A 19,976-nucleotide genomic window follows, 5' to 3' on the forward strand; every position below is an offset into this window, starting at 1 on the left:
CCTTCACGGGGATTAACATTATGATGACTATAATCTTGATCAAGAATATTTATGTTCTTGTTGAGATAAGAAACTGAGGCAGCAAGCAAAGAAGAAATTAATAGTTTAATATCCTGTCTCATTTCCCACTGACTGCAGCAGGAGCTGCTGATGGCCAGCACCAATGAGAGAAGGACAAAGAATGACAAAGAAACTAATTGGAAATCAGGGTCTATTTTCTGAGTCGTGTCCAAACTGCTTCTACTGTGACTTGAATTGGTAAGACTGAAGAGAACTGCAGATAAAACACAGTGTGTGTGTAATAAAAGAGGGGAAATTTATTTCCCTTTTTATTCACCACATATTTTAGCTCGGAAGCAAGAGAGGGCAGGGTGCAGATATCTGTGTCACCAGAAGTTCCTCTGCAGCAAGCCATTTTAGCTGGTAGGAGTATTTCCATCAGTGTCCTGATATTCAGCTAAGATGTAAACTCAATTTTATTCTGATTCCCAGCTTTGGACAAATGTTCCGTGTGCTTTGTCAAAATTGAGAAAAAGATATAGCAAAGGTGTGTTCATTTTAGCCCCATGGTTGTATTTTTGAGTCCCTCTTTGTCCATTACAGAAGATTTCCCAATTATTCTTCAGCCCAGAAGTGGCATAAGCAAAGACAAAAGGGAAAAACAGTTTCTTCCCCAACAGAATGATGCCAGAAGCTGACCATGATCCCTGTTTTTAATGATTATGCAATTACTATTATTTGGATTCAATAATTTATAGATTTTCCAAGTTGAAAAATGACCGTTTCACCAGCTACCATGTTCTTTCACTCAGATCCAGAATAACCTTTGCTTTTTGGTACTTGAGGGCTATTCAGATCAAACTCTTCCCTCCTGCCTGTTTCAGATTCATAGAGCACAGTTCAGAGAGAGAGGAGGTCCAGAGCCATTGGAAAGCCTTTTGCATATTTGTGTGAGGAAAAAGTATCACCCACACAGGCAGGCAGAGATTGAATCTTTTCAAACACTATCTCAGCAAAACAAGTAGCACTCTTTATTATGTTACCCCAATATTTTTTGGTTTTAAAAACTGTAAACATTTTTTTTTTCCCAGGCTTATTCTGTTTAGACCTGCTAGGGCGTATGTCAAGTGAAGAGGGACTCTTCACTAAATCCTTCACATTTTCTCTTCTTTCTTGAATAATACATGAACATGTGAACAGGCAATGCCTCCACAATGTGAAGAACTGCTGCATGCACAAGAGTGATATTGCTCATCCTCAATTTGACACATGTGGAACACAGGTTCCTTCAGATATCTAGGATACATGGTGAATTTGCTGGGGGTGGAGAATGCAACTGTTCTTCCAGAAACTTAGTTGTATATGAAGGTTTTGAATGTCTCTTACACTGAAACGCATGTAATACTTGTTCATCTATATGTCTCCGACAGCAGCCAGCAATGGATGACTTCAGAGAATACTTCCATAACATATCTTGCCCATTTACAGATATCTTTAGCTTCCTGCCCTACTGTCTTAGTATTTAACAAGCTGCAGACATTTTGATTTCATGAATTTGCCCGAACACATCTGAATTAAAACAATCCTTTTGTTATTCACCACATCCTGTGTCAATGAATTCCAACATATACAAGCCTTTAGGTAAAGAAGCCACCTTTCCTCTGAGATAGTTATTTTCCATTAAAGAATTATGTTGTTTTTTTGTTTTTGTTTTTGTTTTCTTGCTTGAAAGACAATTATTTCAAAAAATCATCTTTACTGCCTCTTCCCCCTACCATTTCTAGTTCTTGTAGATATATTTTAAATATATTTCATTTCACTTCTTGTGCTGGACCTATAACATTCCACTCTATCTCCTTTACAACCTCATTTCAGACTCACCTTTTATTAAATGACACTTACTTCAAGCCAGATCCTGCCACCTAATTCCCAACAAACCATTAGGATGGGACATCAGCAGAGCTCAGCTACCTTCTTCCTGTTTGCTCAATGGCGTTGGGTTTGGAACTAGATGATCTTCATCAATGATCTGGATGATGGCATTGAGTGCACCCTCAGTAAGTTTGCAGATGACACCAAGCTAGGTGCGTGTGTCGATCTGCTCGAGGGTAGGAAGGCTCTGCAGGAGGATCTGGATAGGCTGCACCGATGGGCTGAGGTCAACTGTATGAAGTTCAACAAGGCCAAGTGCCGGGTCCTGCACCTGGGGCGCAATAACCCCAAGCAGAACTACAGGCTGGGAGAGGAATGGTTGGAGAGCTGCCAGGCAGAGAAGGACCTGGGAGTGATGGTGGACAGTCGGCTGAATATGAGCCAGCAGTGTGCTCAGGTGGCCAAGAAGGCCAACGGCATCCTGGCTTGTATCAGAAACACTGTGACCAGCAGGGCTAGGGAGGTGATCGTCCCCCTGTACTCGGCTCTGGTGAGACCGCACCTCGAGTACTGTGTTCAGTTTTGGGCCCCTCGCTACAAGAAGGACATCGAGGTGCTTGAGCGGGTCCAAAGAAGGGCGACGAAGCTGGTGAGGGGCCTGGAGAGCAAGTCCTATGAGGAGCGGCTGAAGGAGCTGGGCTTGTTCAGCCTAGAGAAGAGGAGGCTCAGGGGTGACCTTATTGCTCTGTATAAGTACATTAAAGGAGGCTGTAGAGAGGTGGGGGTTGGCCTGTTCTCCCATGTGCCTGGTGACAGGACGAGGGGGAATGGGCTAAAGTTACGCCAGGGGAGCTTTAGGTTAGATGTTAGGAAGAATTTCTTTACTGAAAGGGTTGTGAGGCACTGGAACGGGCTGCCCAGGGAGGTGGTGGAGTCACCATCCCTGGAAGTCTTCAAAAGACGTTTAGATGTAGAGCTTAGGGATATGGTTTAGTGGGGACTGTTAGTGTTAGGTTAGAGGTTAGACTCGATGATCTTGAGGTCTCTTCCAACCTAGAAATTCTGTGATTCTGTGATCTTTAAGATCCTCTCCAACCCAAGCCATTCTATTCTATATACTACTTACATACTACTCACTCTGTTTTGAAAGGCACCTTGATGGTGACTGCTAAGAATAGGTTGTTCTAATAAGGGATAATCTACCTGACATGAATTCACTCACTGAAACACTTGGGAAGCACCTGCTTACTCCCAAAGCTCTTTTGCTGCCAGTCTGTTAGTGTAATAGAACACTACTCACCATGATCGAACCTGTCTTGTTAAATTACCAAGCATTTTTTGGAGAAGTTTGATGGAAAGGTAACAACCGACCGTAAAGTAAGCAGCCATATTTGCAGTGTGTTCATTTCTCTCACTTTTAACCTGCTGCAGACAAACAATTTTTCACCCGGGAAAAGTGATAACGGCCCGTTTATTTTTTGTTATTCATCTTACGAATAGGACTTACTAATAACTTACTAAAGACTTACTTAATACTAATAAAACTTACTAATAAGAGTTACTAAAGACTTACTAATCCTTACTAAGGCACTGGAAAACATGTTAGCTTGTTTCCCTTAGAAGAAAAAAAAAATTAATAACTCAGGAAAAGTTGAAAGAAGGAAAAAATCCTTCCTAGCTAGTAAATACAATTCTGTTTATTCAAGAGCAAGAAGAAGCATAAAAGTACCTCTTTTGACTTTTATATATATATAAATATATATATATATACAAATTTACATAAAACAATTTCATACAAATATTTTCTGATGATTTATTCCTTTTCATAGGGGCTTCAGGGTACAAAATGAGATTGGGAATTTTTAGAGAGTCTGCAGAGGCTCAGCCACATGCTCAAGTTACTGTGGTTTATAAAAATAATAATAATAATAATTTAAAAAATCTTTGAAATCAGCTAAACTACAGAAACCTCTGGAAGAAAGATAGCTCCATATTCTTCTGTTGCAGGTGACACAATGTCAAATGATTACATATAAAACTTGAATCTGGGACACAAACAGGTTTTGTAAACTGTATTTCTACAATATCTAGATGAATGATGTTACAGAACCTATTGTGCCCAAAGAATACTCCACATCACATTCATTCCGTAAATCCTACTACATGGTGTAAAAACTAATGATAGTAATAGTAGGTTCTCTGGTCCTGTTCTTCTGAGGCCTGGTCTTCTGTACTGATATTTCTCCTAGCTAAAAGTAGTGCATGGAAGGCAATGCACTTTGAAGTTAAAAGCAGAAAACCATATTATGGGTTCCTACATTTTGCAACAATAACTTACTTCTCCTTCCTTTGCTTTGCCCCCTTGCTGTGTTCAGCATCTGTGAATACAGACATAAACTAAAAGGTTCCCCAGAGCTCCTCTGGGTGAGGTCCAATAGGAGCACAATTTTGATGCTGCAACTGTAACCATAGGCCTTGAAAAGCAAAGCTGGCACTCTATTATGGAAAGCAGCCAGCCCTAAACTATCAGGGCTCTGATGTTTTCCCTCCCACTCTGCCTCTCAGGCCCAGATGTTATGCTCATTACTGTTTTATCCTTCACAGTAGTTTTCCCTCCCTCTGCTGCTGTGCTCTGCCTATAATGCTTCAGAAACAATGATTGCATTGAGATTTTCTGTTAGTTTTTCTGTGTTTTATGTTGTCTTCTTCCCTTTTAAATGCTTTAAATTCTTCAGAAGCCTTTATAAGAAGAGAAAAGGTGCATGTGATGACCCTATGTGTCCATCTCTGTCCAGCCATCACCTACAAAATCTGCATGAAAAAGAGAGTTTGAAGAAAATGAACTTTCAGCAGAACTCAGAATTTGATTCCTTTGCTGTGGAGAGAGAATTAAAATAATAAAGGGAAATAATAGAAGCTAAGGGCAGAAAAAAAAAAAAAAAGGAAAAGGAAAATTATGCCTCTAAGCTCAGCTTCTCCCAGTGGTGGGACCAGGTTATTTCTTACATCAGTATTTTCAGTCTCCCTTGTTCATTTTCATCTCTCTTGTATTGTAAAGCTACACAAGTTCCTGCTGGACCTTGTTCTTGCTGCCATCAGTCCAAAAGGGACTTTCTGCCACACTGCAATTGATAAAGCTCACTGCTGATCCATAGGCACTCTTTTCTATTATTTATTTATTTATTCATTTACCTTTTTTTTTTTTTTTTCATCCAGATTGTGTTATCCTATTATCATCTCTGGTGTCTAGTAAAGACTGTTAGAGGAGATATCTCATGCTGGATGACAGTTTCTTGGGTTCTTGGGTCATGCCAATCTTAACGCGGGATGCATTAAAAACAAACAAAAACAAACAAACAAACAAACAAAAAACAGTCACAGCCTTCAGGTTGCTTCAGGTTGCCTCATCTAACCTGGTCTTGAACACCTCCAGGGATGGGGCATCCACAGCCTGTCTGAGCAACCTGTTCCAGTGCCTCACCACCTTCTGAATGAAGAATTTTCTCCTAATCTCTAATCTAAATCTCCCCTCTTTTAGTTTAAAACCATTCCCCCTTGTCCTGTCATTGTCTGATTGAGCAAAGGACAATCTGATTGAGCAAAAGACAAACAGTGGATGGATTCATGTCACCTTGATGTGGTTGTCTAAAGTAGAGAGGCCTTTATTAATGATAGCTATTTAGATTGTGATTTTAGTCAATATATGACGATAAGTACCTAGGAGTCACTTACCCTTACAAGTATTTACAGGACTTAAACTTGCCTTAGTTTATACATCCAGGTTATATTGAGAAGACTGTGTTTAGAAGTGCCAATTTCTCTCTCTTGTCTCTTAAAGCAATCATTAAAGGGACCAGAAGTTAGATGGTATGAATTTTTTTGATTATACTGCAGTAGTACTGGAATTAATAAAACCTTCACAAATCAGACATAAACCAAGCTGCAGGCTATTAAAGGAATCTTGTTCTCAAATGGAGCAGCAGTAGATAAAGGGGATGTTGTGAGCCTTCTGTAAACTCAGTCACAGTAGTGAAGTTGAAAGCCGGGAAGTGTGTTGCAGTGAAAAAAAAAAAAAATCAGGATCATCTGTTACAGAGGAAAAAAGCATGCTGTGTCCCTGTTATTCCTAACGGTAACCCAGTTTGATATAATTTGATATGGGTTCCTGAGCTTTTGGGGATATATTTTTTCTCTGAAATGTGTTTTTTTGTTGTTGTTTTTGTTTTTTAAAAAACTCTAGAAGGAAGCTGGAGAACAAATTAATCTATATGCTCTCCCTAAGATAGGTAAAACTTAGATGAGGTGATCATCAGCCTGGCAATGGTCACTTACGATGACTCAGAGAAAAGATGCAAAAATTGCTGTAATGGAGCAGAAATTTCTATTATCTCCTTGGACTGTATGAACATATTCTGCCGACACATTCAGTGGCATTTTGGTGGTTCAAGTGAGGACTACATACTTTGTAAGCCCTGATAATAAATCTGAGTTTACTTATCTACTCAGTATTTGCTGGACTTTGATTCAGATGGGTAGAGAAGAGAATGAAAAATACTGAAATTTAATGCCTGCAGCTCTGAAAGTACAATTAACTGGAAAACATGTGTATGAGCTACTATTTCCATGCCATAATATACTTATAGTAATAATTCCTACCTGGTTATTTCAAAGCTATTACTTTTATAATCCCCAGAACTGCCAGGAAGTCCTTCTTTAATAACAGAGGAACATGAGTTAAAGGAAAATAAAAGGAGGAATGGATTTTGTCCAGGCAACTTGCTAAGATATTAACTCTGATGAGATTCATTTCTGGGAGTAGGTCTGGAATCCTAGAATCACAGAGTGGTTTGGGTTGGCAGAGACCTCAAAACACATCAAATCCCAACCCCCTATCATGGGCAGGGACACCTCCCACCTGCCCAGGCTTCCCCCAGGCCCCATCCAGCTTGGCCTTAAGCACTTCCAGGGATGGGGCAGCCACAGCTCCTCTAGGCAGCCTGAGCCAGGGCCTCACCTCCCTCTGAGTGAAGAATTTCTTCCTAATATCTAAACTAAATCTACCCTGTTTCAGTGAAATCCATTACCCCTTGTCCTATCAACACATTCCCTGACATAGAGCTCCTCTCCTGCTTTCTTGTAGCCCTGTAGACCTCTTCTCCAGGCTGAACCACCCCAGCTTCCTCATCCTTTCTTCACAGCAGAAAATCTCTAGGCCTCTGAGCATCCTTGTAGTTTCCTCTGGACTCGCTCTAATATATTCCTGTCCTTCTGGTATTGGGGCCCCAGAGCTGAGTGCAGGGCTCCAGATGGGGTCTCACAAGAACAGAGCAGAAGGGAACAATCCCCTCCCTCACCCTGCTGCCCACACTGCTTTTGGGGAAGCCCAGGATACGGTTGGCTTTTGGGGCTGCAAGCGCATGTTGCCTGCTCATAACGAGCTTCTCCAACAATCCCAAGTCCTTCTCCTCAGGGCTGCTCTCAATCTATTCTCTGCCCAGCCTATATTTGTGCTTGGATTGCCCCAGCCCAGGTGCAGGACCTTGAGCTTGGCCTTGTTGAACCTCATGAAGTTCGCACAGGCCTGCACAGGTCCCTCTGGGTGGCATCCCTTCCTTCCAGTGTGTTGAACACACCACACAGCTTGGTGTCACTGTCAAATTTGCTGAGGATGCACTCAGTCCCACTGTCCATATCACCAACAAGGATGTTAAACAACATTGGTCCCAATACCGACCCCTGAAGAACATTATTGATCTCCACTTGGACATTGAACTGTTGACAGCAGCTCTTTGAGTGCGACAATCCAGCCAATTCCTTACCCACCAAGTAAGCTGGTCCTTCCCTCAGATCTGTGTCTCTCCAATTTAGAGACAAGAATACAATATAGGAAATAAAAGTGATAAAAAAGTATAATGATAAATAAAAGTACTTTTCTGCAAGCAGAATATTAATTTAAAGAAAAAGAAAAAAAAAAAAAAAAGGAGGGGGCTCAGGTAAAATTTTGAAATAATTTAGGCTGAAAAATAATAACCATTAGCAAATTAGAAAAAATATATTGTACTGACATTTCACTACTGAACATTGTTTTAGAAGTATTGCTAACTAAACTTAATTTAATTTAAAAATTAATGAAATGTTAAAATTAAAAATAAAAATTCCTGTCTGCCTGTTAAATTCTTTATATTTCCTGTCAACCAAAAAGAAGGAAAAAATCTTACCACACTGAACTAAATGTTTTGTTTTGTTTTTCCATGTTTAATTTAACCTTTGAAACAAAATATTGTTTATTATGCAGCTCTGTTTTGAGTTTCTTGTTTCTCTGGTGACAGCTAACTCATTAAATCACCCTGCATCTTTTTTTTTTTTTTTTTTTTGGGGGGGAGTAAATAGTGTCAGGAAGTCGAGTCTTACTTTCTACTGAATACAATGTGCAATGAGAAGGTGATCTAGAACAAATATGGAGAGCGTATATAGAGACTACATGTAAATGCACACTGTTAAAAATGAACAATGACTATCAGTAAAACTTATGCAATGAAAGATGTGATGGTCTTTCATGTACTTGTGTTATCTGTTGGTACCTTCAGATTCATTGCAAATGATCACTTGCAAATACATAGGTTTTTAATGTCTATAGTGCTGTGTCTGGGATGAAAAATCATCTGAATTATAAATCAATGACAATATATGGTTTTAGTATGATTTTCATCAGATATTTGCAGCTCCATTTAAACTGCATACTTGTGTTGTATGCCATGAGGCAGTTGCTGCAGTCTTCTCCAGAAGTGAATAAGTTTGAGTGCAGAATTAATGTTTTCATTAATTCAAACCACATTTTCAAAATCTTGAATACAGTTTATATTTCTGTAAAAAGAGTGAGTCGGGTGTCAGACAACTGGATATTCTTTTAAAAGGCGATTCTGTAAAAATGTTCTTTTCTTACTATTCCCACGACAAATTTTGTTGTTGTTTGCGTACATGTATTTTCTGATAAAAGTACTTAGAGCTTCTTTAGACAGTTAATTTCACTGTAACAAGATTCCTAAACACTGTAGTAAGAGAGTGAGTTTGATTCTTTCTAGAATCAATGGTACAGTTCACTGGTTTATAGGATCTGCAGCACAGACTTACAGGAGTAACACCACTGGATCAGAAACAGAAGGTCAAGTAATAGTTCACATGCCCTTAGTTACCTGCACCGAGGCAGATGAAGTCCACTTTATTTCACATACGGAATAAAAGAGCTGTAGGACTCACTAAAGATCAATGGAAAGAGATAGGCATCTCCAGAAAGCCAGTCTTGTTTCCTAAGTGACACCTCTAAAAAAAATAATGGCAAGTTTGTTTGTGGAAGGATATTAATCAACCTATGGGAAATATATGCTTATATATTTGCATTGATTGTAGAGACATGAAAAAAATAGATCAGTAAAATTTTATTATAAGCACGACTAACAGGGACATAATTGGTTGTTCTAGCAGAGGAACTAAAGGATTACCATGTACACATACCTACAGAGTTTAGTTATATTAGTTAGAATTAACCAAAGGCAGAAATAAGAAAGTACAACAATAATTTATGATCTCTGCTTGAGCTTATAAAAGCCTGAACAGCTGTAAAAGACACTGGTACATATGCTAATGGGTAATAAAGACAAAATGCAAATACTGATTCCCTTCTGTAATTCCTCAGGTTTCAGAGTCTGTTGCTAATGAATTCACAAAGTATGACCAGTAAATATAGTAGGACCTACCAATACAGACTGAAAGTAGGATTCTTGGTTGTGTTGAGCATGTTTTATCACCCTGCTATGATGAAGGATCTGTAATATACCTGTTGATTCCCATTCCACCCTGAAATAGCTCCCCACATGTAATGACATTTCCTGTTGATTGTAATGACATTATTCTTGTTCGTGTTTATGGCTTGGTGTTGGAAGGGAATAGAGAGACTAGAGCAGAGATCCAATGTGTGCCACTGTTTTTTCATCAGCTGACTAGGCTATGAATTTGTAGAACACAAGGCTTTTCAAAGACAAGCATGCCCAAGGAATGATGCTCCAGCTTGTGACCTGCTGCAGGAGAGTGTGACCAGACTGCCCCTTTTTTCTTTCATGTGAGGATTATGGTCAGCCACTCAATCATTTGCATGAAATGACCAGGAGAATCATCAAGTATCCTGCAGTGTCTTTCAATTTCCACCTCGTCTGTCTATTCAGTCCTTCATCTGGGCTCTGATAAGAGATGGATTTAACAGGACTGGCAGTGGCACAGCCTAGGAAGTGAGCTTGTTGGACTCTATTGTCTGGGTTACAATGGGACTCTTGTGAGCCTGCCATAAAGGTGGCATTGTGAGCCTGCCATAAAGGTGGCATTGTTTGAACTTCCTTTGTTATTTTTCTGTAGCTTGATATGAAGGTGAGAACAATATTAGTGTTTTTTGTTTTTGTTTTTGTTTTTGTTTTTCCTCCACAGAGCCAGCATGGAGTTTTTCTTACGGAGTTTGAGATTTCTATGTCTTAGGTAATTTTATCTCAGCTATTGTCCCATAGCTGTCTTCACAGTCAATGGCAAAAACTGGCTTTTTGAGGGGATGAGTCATCAGACCTACTTCAAATGTCTGCTTTCAGATGAGAGACATTGTTCTCTAGGATTACCCCTCTCTGTCTACTACTACAAAAATTTTGGCGACTATTCAAATGTAGATGTTGGCAATTGGTCAGGTGAATCTCACTCTGGAAGGCACATTTGCCAGTTACTGCTTCCTTTGTTAATGGGAAGGGTTACCTGTACTTAGATCACCATTGACAGAACATTAAATGCTATAGGAAAAAGAAAGAGTTAGCACTAACTTCAATGGCTTTTAGTGAAGAACTTCAGTGTTAAGGTTTTCTGTATGCTCTAAAAATCACTTTCTTTTCACATTCTGACATACTGCATTTGAAATATTTAGAATTACTCCTTTCAGTATCTGTATGTATTATAGGATCATTTGGGAAGCTCTAATCATGGATCAAGTGCTGCTCTATCAAATGCTCAAGAGATTGTTCTTAGACTATTCTTTACTGTGAAATGTTTTTTATGATAAGACTTCATCAAGCACTAATATTCTAACATAGGTGGCCAATGACTAAAATTACCCAACTGTACAATTTAATTTGTTTCAGCTCATTCTGAGCTATATCCACTACCTATTAATACACCTCACTTACAAACTTAAGCCAAGAACTTCATTATGTAAAACTGTCTACTCAATAATATATGTAATTGAATAAGTGTAATAATTTGGACTGCTGACAGATTTTGCATATTGATTTTTCCTCAGCAAAATAAGACTGAAAGACAGTGAGTTAAATTATCTTCAGAGAGACAAGGAAGCTACAGCTACTCCATCTGCTAAGCAGTAGAAAAGGTATCGATATCTACTCCTCTCTCCATAGGAAAAAAAAAAAAGAAAAAAAAAAAGACATAGTTCAGCTTTGATTGCAGAAGTGTAAGAGCTATTCTATAATTCTATGATTCTATGCCCTTTCTTTTGTTGAAAGTTGTAGTGGATCAAACCTTTATTTCCTCTGTGGGATGCTGAAGAGAGATAAAATGTGGGGACAGTCCTCTAGCACCTGCTTAACTTCACAGCACCTTCCATCACTGGATGAGCAAAGCAGCAGGATATATTCATTATATTGTTTTTAGCTTCTGGGTTAGAGAGCATGAGGGTGGAGAAAGGGAAATCCTTGCGTGGCTTTGCCCATATGCTAGCCAACATTGCTGACTCAGAAAGTGGATTATAATTTGCTCCTGACAAAAGAGCAGAAAAGAGAATGTACATTTCCTTCCCCAAAATTCTCTTGTAAAATAGAAGGAATGGGAAAGCAGAAATGGAAGGATCTCATAATTTTACATTATTTTCCATCATTTTTGTGAAACAAATGAAGCAAATTAGAACTCTTCTCAAATATTTTATTTTTGTGGTTATAGACTTCATCCTAGAGGGAATAATTTTATATGTTATACTATTTAAAAAGGGGGGTTGTCCTGTGCTGTTTTTATGATTTCCATCTTGAGATTTTATTTCGTAATATGAATTCCACCACAAAAAAAAAAAAAAATGTTATTCAGTGGTGCAACTGTACTGCACCAAACTCTAGAGGCTAAATTCAGCTCACATTAGCTTGTTGAAAGCAGGCATGTAGGCTACTTAGCAAAAGAGGAAGAGAGGAAGAGAGGGAGAGAAGACAGGGAGAGAGAGGGAGATTCAATGACTCCATCTCTGTCTTTGACATGTATTTAATATAATCTGTTAATTTCGAATACTTCACAAGTAGGATAATATACCTTTTCTCCTACTGATGTGTGATCTTTGTTTTTTGTTTTTGTTGTTTCTTTTTTGTTTGTTAATTGTTTTCTATTTCACAGCTATAGGAATATTGAAGGTTAGAGTCCAATTCTAATTTTTATTTGTTTGTTTTTGAGGATATGTATTATTCCTTTAAGATTGTAGGAAAGGAGTAGAATTTAGCAATCTTGTCACCCAGAATTCAGAGTGACCTCAGTTAAAATGAATATTCTTTCTTTTTCTTCTCATCTCTGAATTTTGTTCCTGGATGCCATGACAACTTGTGATTTTGACAGCTTGATGAATACATAGTGCTTTATAGGTTTATAGGTGAATCAAAGTAATTACCTGCCTCTTACACTATACTGTAAACACATATTTTGGAGGGTCAGCACCAGGAACAGCTCTTACTCTTCTTGAGATATAATTATGCTGCTGTCAGTCTGCAACCTCATCTCCCCCTGACTTCAATAGGCATTATCAATATGTATTTCAGTAAAGAGAACTCTACTGTAGAGTACTGGGCTCTGTATTTAGGGAAAAATGTCCTCCTTGGGGAAAAATTGCAGTATTGGATGTAATTAACTGGCTAGTCTCCCAAGACTCCTTATACAACTGATAGAAAAATACTGAGATTCAGATTCAGTTTGCATATTAAAACGCCTAAATTCAAGTGTTTTAATCTGTAAAATGAGTCACAATCAAGCTGTATCCATAACCTAAATGATTTTAGCTTCATATTTCACTTCTGGATCCTCAATTCCCTGATTCTCCATAATTTGCTTATATAATTTTCTTTTCTGACTCCCTGTGGAACAAACCAGAGGAGGAGCCTGCCAAGCTAGTTTTGCCAAGTAAGACATGTCTGAAGGTAGTACAGTTTTCGCTCTTCAAGAGCAGATAGTTGAATCTTGTGGACAAGCATCTGGATGCACTGTTCTCATCTATCCTTTCTACTGCCTTTCTGATTACACTAAGAGCCATTTCAGTTTTCCTGAATGCCTGCCTCTCCACATCAGCTTGTACTTTTGATAATGAAACCATATGTTTCATACTCAAACAGTTGCTCAAATTGATTGGTTTGTTCCTTTTTTAAAAACAAACAAACAAAAAAAACAAAAACAAAAAACAAAAACACATAAGACAGTAGCAAAGCCAAACTGCAATAATAACAAACGATTATTTACAATGCACTGGAAAACTGTTGCATATATTCTGAAAACATGCCTCATCTTTTGTTCACAAGACATGAATATTTGAATCCATTCCAGGTTTTTGGACGTACAGCCAAATGACTAATATGATTCTACCACTTTTCTGCTAACCTGCAAGTGACTTAAGACAGAACCCATTATTATCATAACTGAATAAACAAGAACAATATTAAATACAGTACTCCTAGTCAGTCTATTGTATGATAATTTGTTTCACATTATTCTTCAGGGATCAAGAACTGATAAAGAAAAGTTTAAATGATGCAATTACAACAACTGATCATTTCAATACATATAAGATTTCTTGATCGTTTTATAAACAGTGCAACCTTTTATGTGCTTTCTAATTTTGGTTCGACAGGTGCCCTAAAAAGGTAGTCCATGGACACAGATGTCTGAGAATACATATATTATATACATATTATTATATATATTATATTATTATATACATATTTTTTGTATATTATTATATAATATCATACATAGTACTGCATACATCCATCTGTGTTCCATACCCATATAAATACACACCTATATCTATAAATACCTTCTACACTCTTAACTGTGTTTTATAGTATGGGTTAATTTCCCATCTGCTTAGGAATTTGACATCTATTCACTCTTAGAACATCATAAAGAAATCTTTTACCATCTTCATATATGACACTGATTCTATCACAGTTCCTGGAAGTCACTGATCATCAAATGGTTGAAACATAAAGTTTCTGGACCTTTACTGTAAGTGCTAAGATGTCCAGAACTGTTCCCTGTAATACATTCTAATCCTTTGTCCAGGTAATAAGGAAGTCACCAATAATGAGAACTCATAAATTCACTTTTAGAGATTTTAGTTATAGTTTATTTTGTCTGGGTGCAAGGAATGAACTTTATTCATATAACCACATCTCCCTCCAGCCTTATTTTCTGTGATTATTAAACATTCTAAGAAATATCACCAGTAAAAGAATATTGATTATATGTATGCAAATTTTCATTGTTATTTATTACTTTAGACAGGAGTGTAATTACCTGCCCACACATTTTATGAGCAATACCACAGAACAATTTCTCTTTCTAACAGGACTAACTTTCTAGTGAGAACAGAGGGAAAAAGAATAACACAATTATTTCAATTTCATATGTATTTTTAACTTATCTCTAAATTCTCCAAACTAATAGTCTCCAACATACAGCAACATACAGCAACTTAATGCATAAAGAAACTCAGTGACTTTGTTAGAATTAACTCCTAATTTACAGGAGTAAGCAAAAGAAAAATGAAGATCTGCAGATTATTTTTTTTTTGGCCAAATATGGTTAAAAATATATTTTAAATGTGTTTTTCCCAAAATACCACTTCATTCAATGCCTTCTGTTGTAGCTTTGATGGAGGTAGTGACTAAACCAGCAGTGTTGGAGGTTTGATGTGTATAGCTGTATATTTGGAAGTTTAAATTAATATCACTGTTTCTATGCTTTAAGTCAGGTAGTGATGGCACCTTCAGAACGCCTTAATAACTGCTTCCCATTTCTTCCTGTACCCTCCTAATCTTTAGACAAAGATAGATGGATCACATTTGTTCACAAAGAACGTGATCCAAATTCTAACAAAGGCAAGGGAATAGTCTTGTCCCTAGTGGTTCAGATTTTGTATTACTTTCACTTGGACCTGTGACCTGTGACCACTTCCTATGGTTTTCTGGGCATTCTCACCTAACATATTTAATGTATTTAAGACATTGGAAATACTTTTGCTCGATATTGGAAATATTTTTTTTGATTCTTCCTGGATCTCATTATAATGTTTATGGATTTTGTTTTTTTTTGCTTTACTATAGGCTGTTGGGAGAGATGTATGCTGTAGTTTACATACTACAGAGTTTAAATAGTGTGTAAACTTGTACTTCTCCTGGATTAAGTACATATATGGCCTCTGGTTCCTGGGGATAGTACTGGTCTGGCTGTGATGTCACTGGTCATTTCTTCTCAGTCTACATCCCATTACGTTTGTGCCTATTCTGTCAGTGCTGAAAACTATTCCAAAATCAACCAACCATCCAACCAAGAAACCACCAACAAATTACCAGAGTATCAGGGGAATGATCATGATATTTCTCCATGCCTCGCTAACATATCTTTTTTTTCCATTTTCACCTATCAGTACTACTCACATTGCCTTTTCACTTCAGGTAGTAAACTGCAGAGATCAAACCATCAATCTTTACTTAGGACTGGAAAACATCTTGCAGCTGAGAACTTACTGAACGATATAATTTACTTTAGTCTTTTATATACTGACCAAAATTTCCTAGGTGTATGCAAATCCTTTAAATAATGCATTGGATTTATGCTTCAGTAATGTTTTTGCTGTTTTCTGAATACACTGTGGGCAGAATCAGAGAAGTTCATCATAAAACAGGAGATACACAATGTGTTAACATGCCTTTTAACCAGATTTTTAAAATGTATTTATTTCCTTTGCTTCCTACAGTAGATCATCAGGTCCCATGGGCTCTAATAAGGAATTGTTTGACTCACCACTAGAACAATTTCCAGGAGAGATTATGGAATTTGCACACTGAAAGAAATTAAGTTATTTAATTCAGTCATTTCTCATTCTCAGAAGATTTGAAGGAGTAAACAAGGAATAAATGCCTCTCAAGTGTATCCACATTGGCGTCACTGTGGTTACATCAAGAACGAATTTGGCCTGAGATCTGTTATAAGTTATCTTCTACTACAGAAGTGCCTTCTCCATTTAGATAACTATTTATAAACAACAGAAATGCAAGAAAATGAGGACAGGAGTATAAAAATGAAAGGTCAGCTTTCTTCTGAGCTTTATTACAACTCGTGCTCTGGAGGGTGTTTAGTTTTCAATGTTATTTCTTTTCTTTGTTTTGTTTTGTTTTCAAGCTGTAAAAAGAGCAGAAAATCTTCTTACCCACAGAGCTACCATGAAACCTAAATCATTACCATTTGTAAGTGCTTTTGAGAGAAGTTAATATATATGCAATGGAATTTAACATAAGTTCTGAAATTACCAGTCACATAGCCCTTGAGGTTGGTTGCTATTTTCAGTTGTTCAACGCCTGTCTGTTTTGTTTAGTCTATTTATCCTTTAAGAAGCAAGTCCAAGTTCTTGCAAATGTCATTGATTAGGCAGCTGTTCAGCTTGGGTTTGCTCTGAGTAAATCTCATTGAAAATCCTATTTAGTTATTTTTTAAGTTCAAAGCACAGCCCCACAGTGAGAGACTGTTTCAAGGCTTATGTCCCATTTTAGTCCCACTGTAGTACTGTTGTACGATTTGTTAAAAACTGTCAAATCAAGGAAATACTTTCTGTAGTTGTTGTTTGCTTTTGTTTTTTTTTTTTTTCCATTTGTGTCAGAGCAGATCCTGAATTTATATCTGTGAAACATTAATGCTCAGAAGACCTGCTACCAAATCCTCTTAATTTCTTCTCCCATACAGCCCCATCCTCTCTCAATTTCCAAAGGAATACAAGCTCCAAAACACCAAAAAGACATGACAAGAAAATTTTTATTTTCTCTGTGTCCATGGCAATGAGTGAATCCCATTGATCTTTACAAATGTCTTCTTCATAGGCCCATAAATATTGCAATGGGCCAAATATCAACTACTCTCCATGTGTGGCAAAAGTGACAATGGACTCTTATACAGCTTGGAAATAATTTTTGCTTACAGCCCTAGCTGAAAGCCAGGGCTCATTGTGAGGCATGTTAATACTTGTGAAAACTTAGCATGCACATATGTTTTGAATAAAAAGTTTAGAGACCTATATTTCTACCCAGCTCCTCCACTGACACAGACAAAAATAGTCTTAGTTAATACTGTTAACTGAAACACTTCAAAAAGATAGGAAACAGTTTGTAGTGCTCCATCCTGTTGTCCTTAGTTAATCATTAGTTTTAGGCAGGTTGTATGTGTGAGAGATGAAACATTTAGGGAGGATCTGACAGAAGAAGATAGATAAAGCAGAGTTCTTCTGCTTTATAGAAGAACACACCTTTCTGGTTCTTATTGCTTTGTTTTCTTTCTCAAACTTTGTCTAACTCTGTAGCCAGTATTTTTCCTATCTTTTTCCCAGAAATGATTTTGATCCTAGTGACTTAGGGATTAAGATTAATAGCACTGTGATGTACGCAAAGCCTTCTAGGCACCAGTGGAATAGGCTGTCTTTTCCCCTCTCTCTCAGCTTAGAAAATTAATGGAAGACAGAGTTGATAAAGACAACTGCATTATCTCTGCTTCTCCTAAGAAAGGAGGGAAGTGAGTCAGAATGGCGTGGTGGTAGGGCAGGGCGATGATAGCCATTTTGGCTGCCACCAGCAATAAAAGGAACGAGGGGTACCAGCTGCTGCCAGGCAAGGCTGCCTCCAGCAGTAACCCATGATCTCACATTACACATGCCCTGAGTGATGCCAGATCATCCACAGCTGGTGAGCTTGGCACAGGGTCAGGTTTTGGCAACTTGGAAGTTTCATTCTGTACTCCAGCAGCACTAGAATAAAATCTCCTAATTTTCTGACTAATTTCACAAAGTTTTTCTGCCTCCAGAGTAGCAAAATGGTGACTCTCACAGATGAATAACCAATTCCTTTTAAAGGAAGTTAAATAAAACCTCTCAATTTCCCAGATAATTGGCTTTTTACTCCCCTGTGTAATTAGATGAAGAAATGTTCCAAAGATTTTGCCAAACGGAAGTTTCCCTTTAAAATGCTCCAAAGCTCACCTAAGGCCAATTGGCTGGCAGCACTTAAAGGATTTTTGAGATTTTCTTGGATGAGGTTTTCTTGGCTGGTAACAATGCAAGAAAAGTAACAAGCATGAACTTAGAATAAATATCCTGTGATCAAAAGAAATAAACAGCTTTAGATGAAGAAAATAGTTTTATAAGTTTTATATCTTTCTCATTGTAGATAACATAGAATAACAGATAGAATCAGAATATACTGGTTGGAAGGGACCCACAAGAATTATCAAGTCCAATAGCTTCTGTCATTTAAAGGCTGATCTTTGCCATGTATAAAATGTTCAAAGAAAAATAATAATAATTTGGCATTAGGCTTTTCTGTTTAGATATATTTCACAGAAGATCATAGATAGAGACAAGACATAGACAAGATCTTTCACTGTCATGAGGAGAGTAGTTCTAATGGATGAATCGCTGGACAAATGAAGAGATCTTGGTTTTCTTTTCTTCTCTGAGACAGATCATGGTCAAACAGTGGTTAGTGTGTGTATTTGTATGTACTTGTTTCCCTATGTAAATAGTAAGAATAAGGATAGAGTTCTGATTTATAATTTGTGTAGCTTGCTCCTAAGATATATCAAGAAAGTGAATCAAACTGCAGAACAGCCAAAGCAGGTGAAAACCTCCCTGATGAATACTAGGAAGAAAAATAATAATAATAATAATAATAATAATAAATAAATAAATACATTTTTCTAGTTCTGAAAACCCCAATTTAGGTTTTGCAAATGCAAGGCATATGTACTTCATCTCTTGTGAGCTAAAGCCTGCCATCTTTGTCTCATTGTTTTCTTTTTTTTCTTCTTCTGTATAACAGACCCACTGTTATAATCAATGAAAGACCATTCTTTCTGTTTATTTCACTTCCAGTTCTTAATACAGTCTAGAATTAACTTGATAGATAAAAAGTAAAGTATCTCAAATCATTTTTTCCCCCAATGTTTTGTTTCATAAATTAAGCCAATATTTTTTATAACTTATTTGAAAACAGTGTTGCACTCAGGAATTTTTAGATCTCTGTAAATATCATCCTATAAAGCAACTAACTTTACCGATAATGACATACCAGTAGAAAATATTATTATAATTTATACAGTTATCACTATATAAACAATAGATTTAAAATAGTTAAAAATAGATTGTAAATATTAAAATTAAACAAAGAAACATTTTAAAAAATAGGTTTAAAATGCAGCAGTGTTGCATAACTTTACATGTAGGGAGCAGCAGTTGTCTAGAGAAAGGCAATGGAAAATGTTAATTTTGGCAAACTGCTGGTAAGTTTGACCACAGTTTATTTTTCTTCCTATGCAACCCTAGTTGAGTGACTTGAACAATAAGTGTTGAATTCTTATGCTATGAGTACAGATTTTTAAAGCCTAAGATTGGGCTTTCTCCTGGTGCCTGTTCTAATCAGAAACAGAAAATAAGCATTCCAGAAGATAATTTATCTTAGAAACCCTACAGCAGTGCCCTCGGGAGGTTTCTTTCTTTCTTTTTGTTTTTTTCTTTTTCTTTTTTGTTTTGTTTTTATGTGCTATAAAAGAGGTGTAGAAGAACATAACCCATATTTACACATCTAACATTTCTATTTTAAAGGTGAATGAGTGCCATGATAGACAAAACAAGGTGCTTCTTGCTGCAGCAGTAGGAAAATTTGAATAAAGGTAGAAATTCTCAGTGTAATAGCTGGTTTAGATGGTATATGCTGTATCAATAAGCACTGTTCAGATAATGCCAGGAGCTATGAGAAGCAGTAACTGGGAAGGGGAAAAAA

At 37.2% G+C, this 19,976-nt stretch overlaps 1 protein-coding gene across 16 annotated transcripts in view; it reads left to right on the forward strand.

Annotated features, from left to right (window-relative positions):
* Positions 1-19,976, forward strand: part of ADCYAP1R1 (ADCYAP receptor type I) — a 142,968-nt gene that overhangs the window by 59,429 nt on the left and 63,563 nt on the right. The gene's annotated exons all lie outside the window — the stretch shown is intronic.

Source organism: Anas platyrhynchos, chromosome 2 (genome assembly GCF_047663525.1).
Source record: "Anas platyrhynchos isolate ZD024472 breed Pekin duck chromosome 2, IASCAAS_PekinDuck_T2T, whole genome shotgun sequence".
In the NCBI taxonomy this organism is placed as follows: domain Eukaryota; kingdom Metazoa; phylum Chordata; class Aves; order Anseriformes; family Anatidae; genus Anas; species Anas platyrhynchos.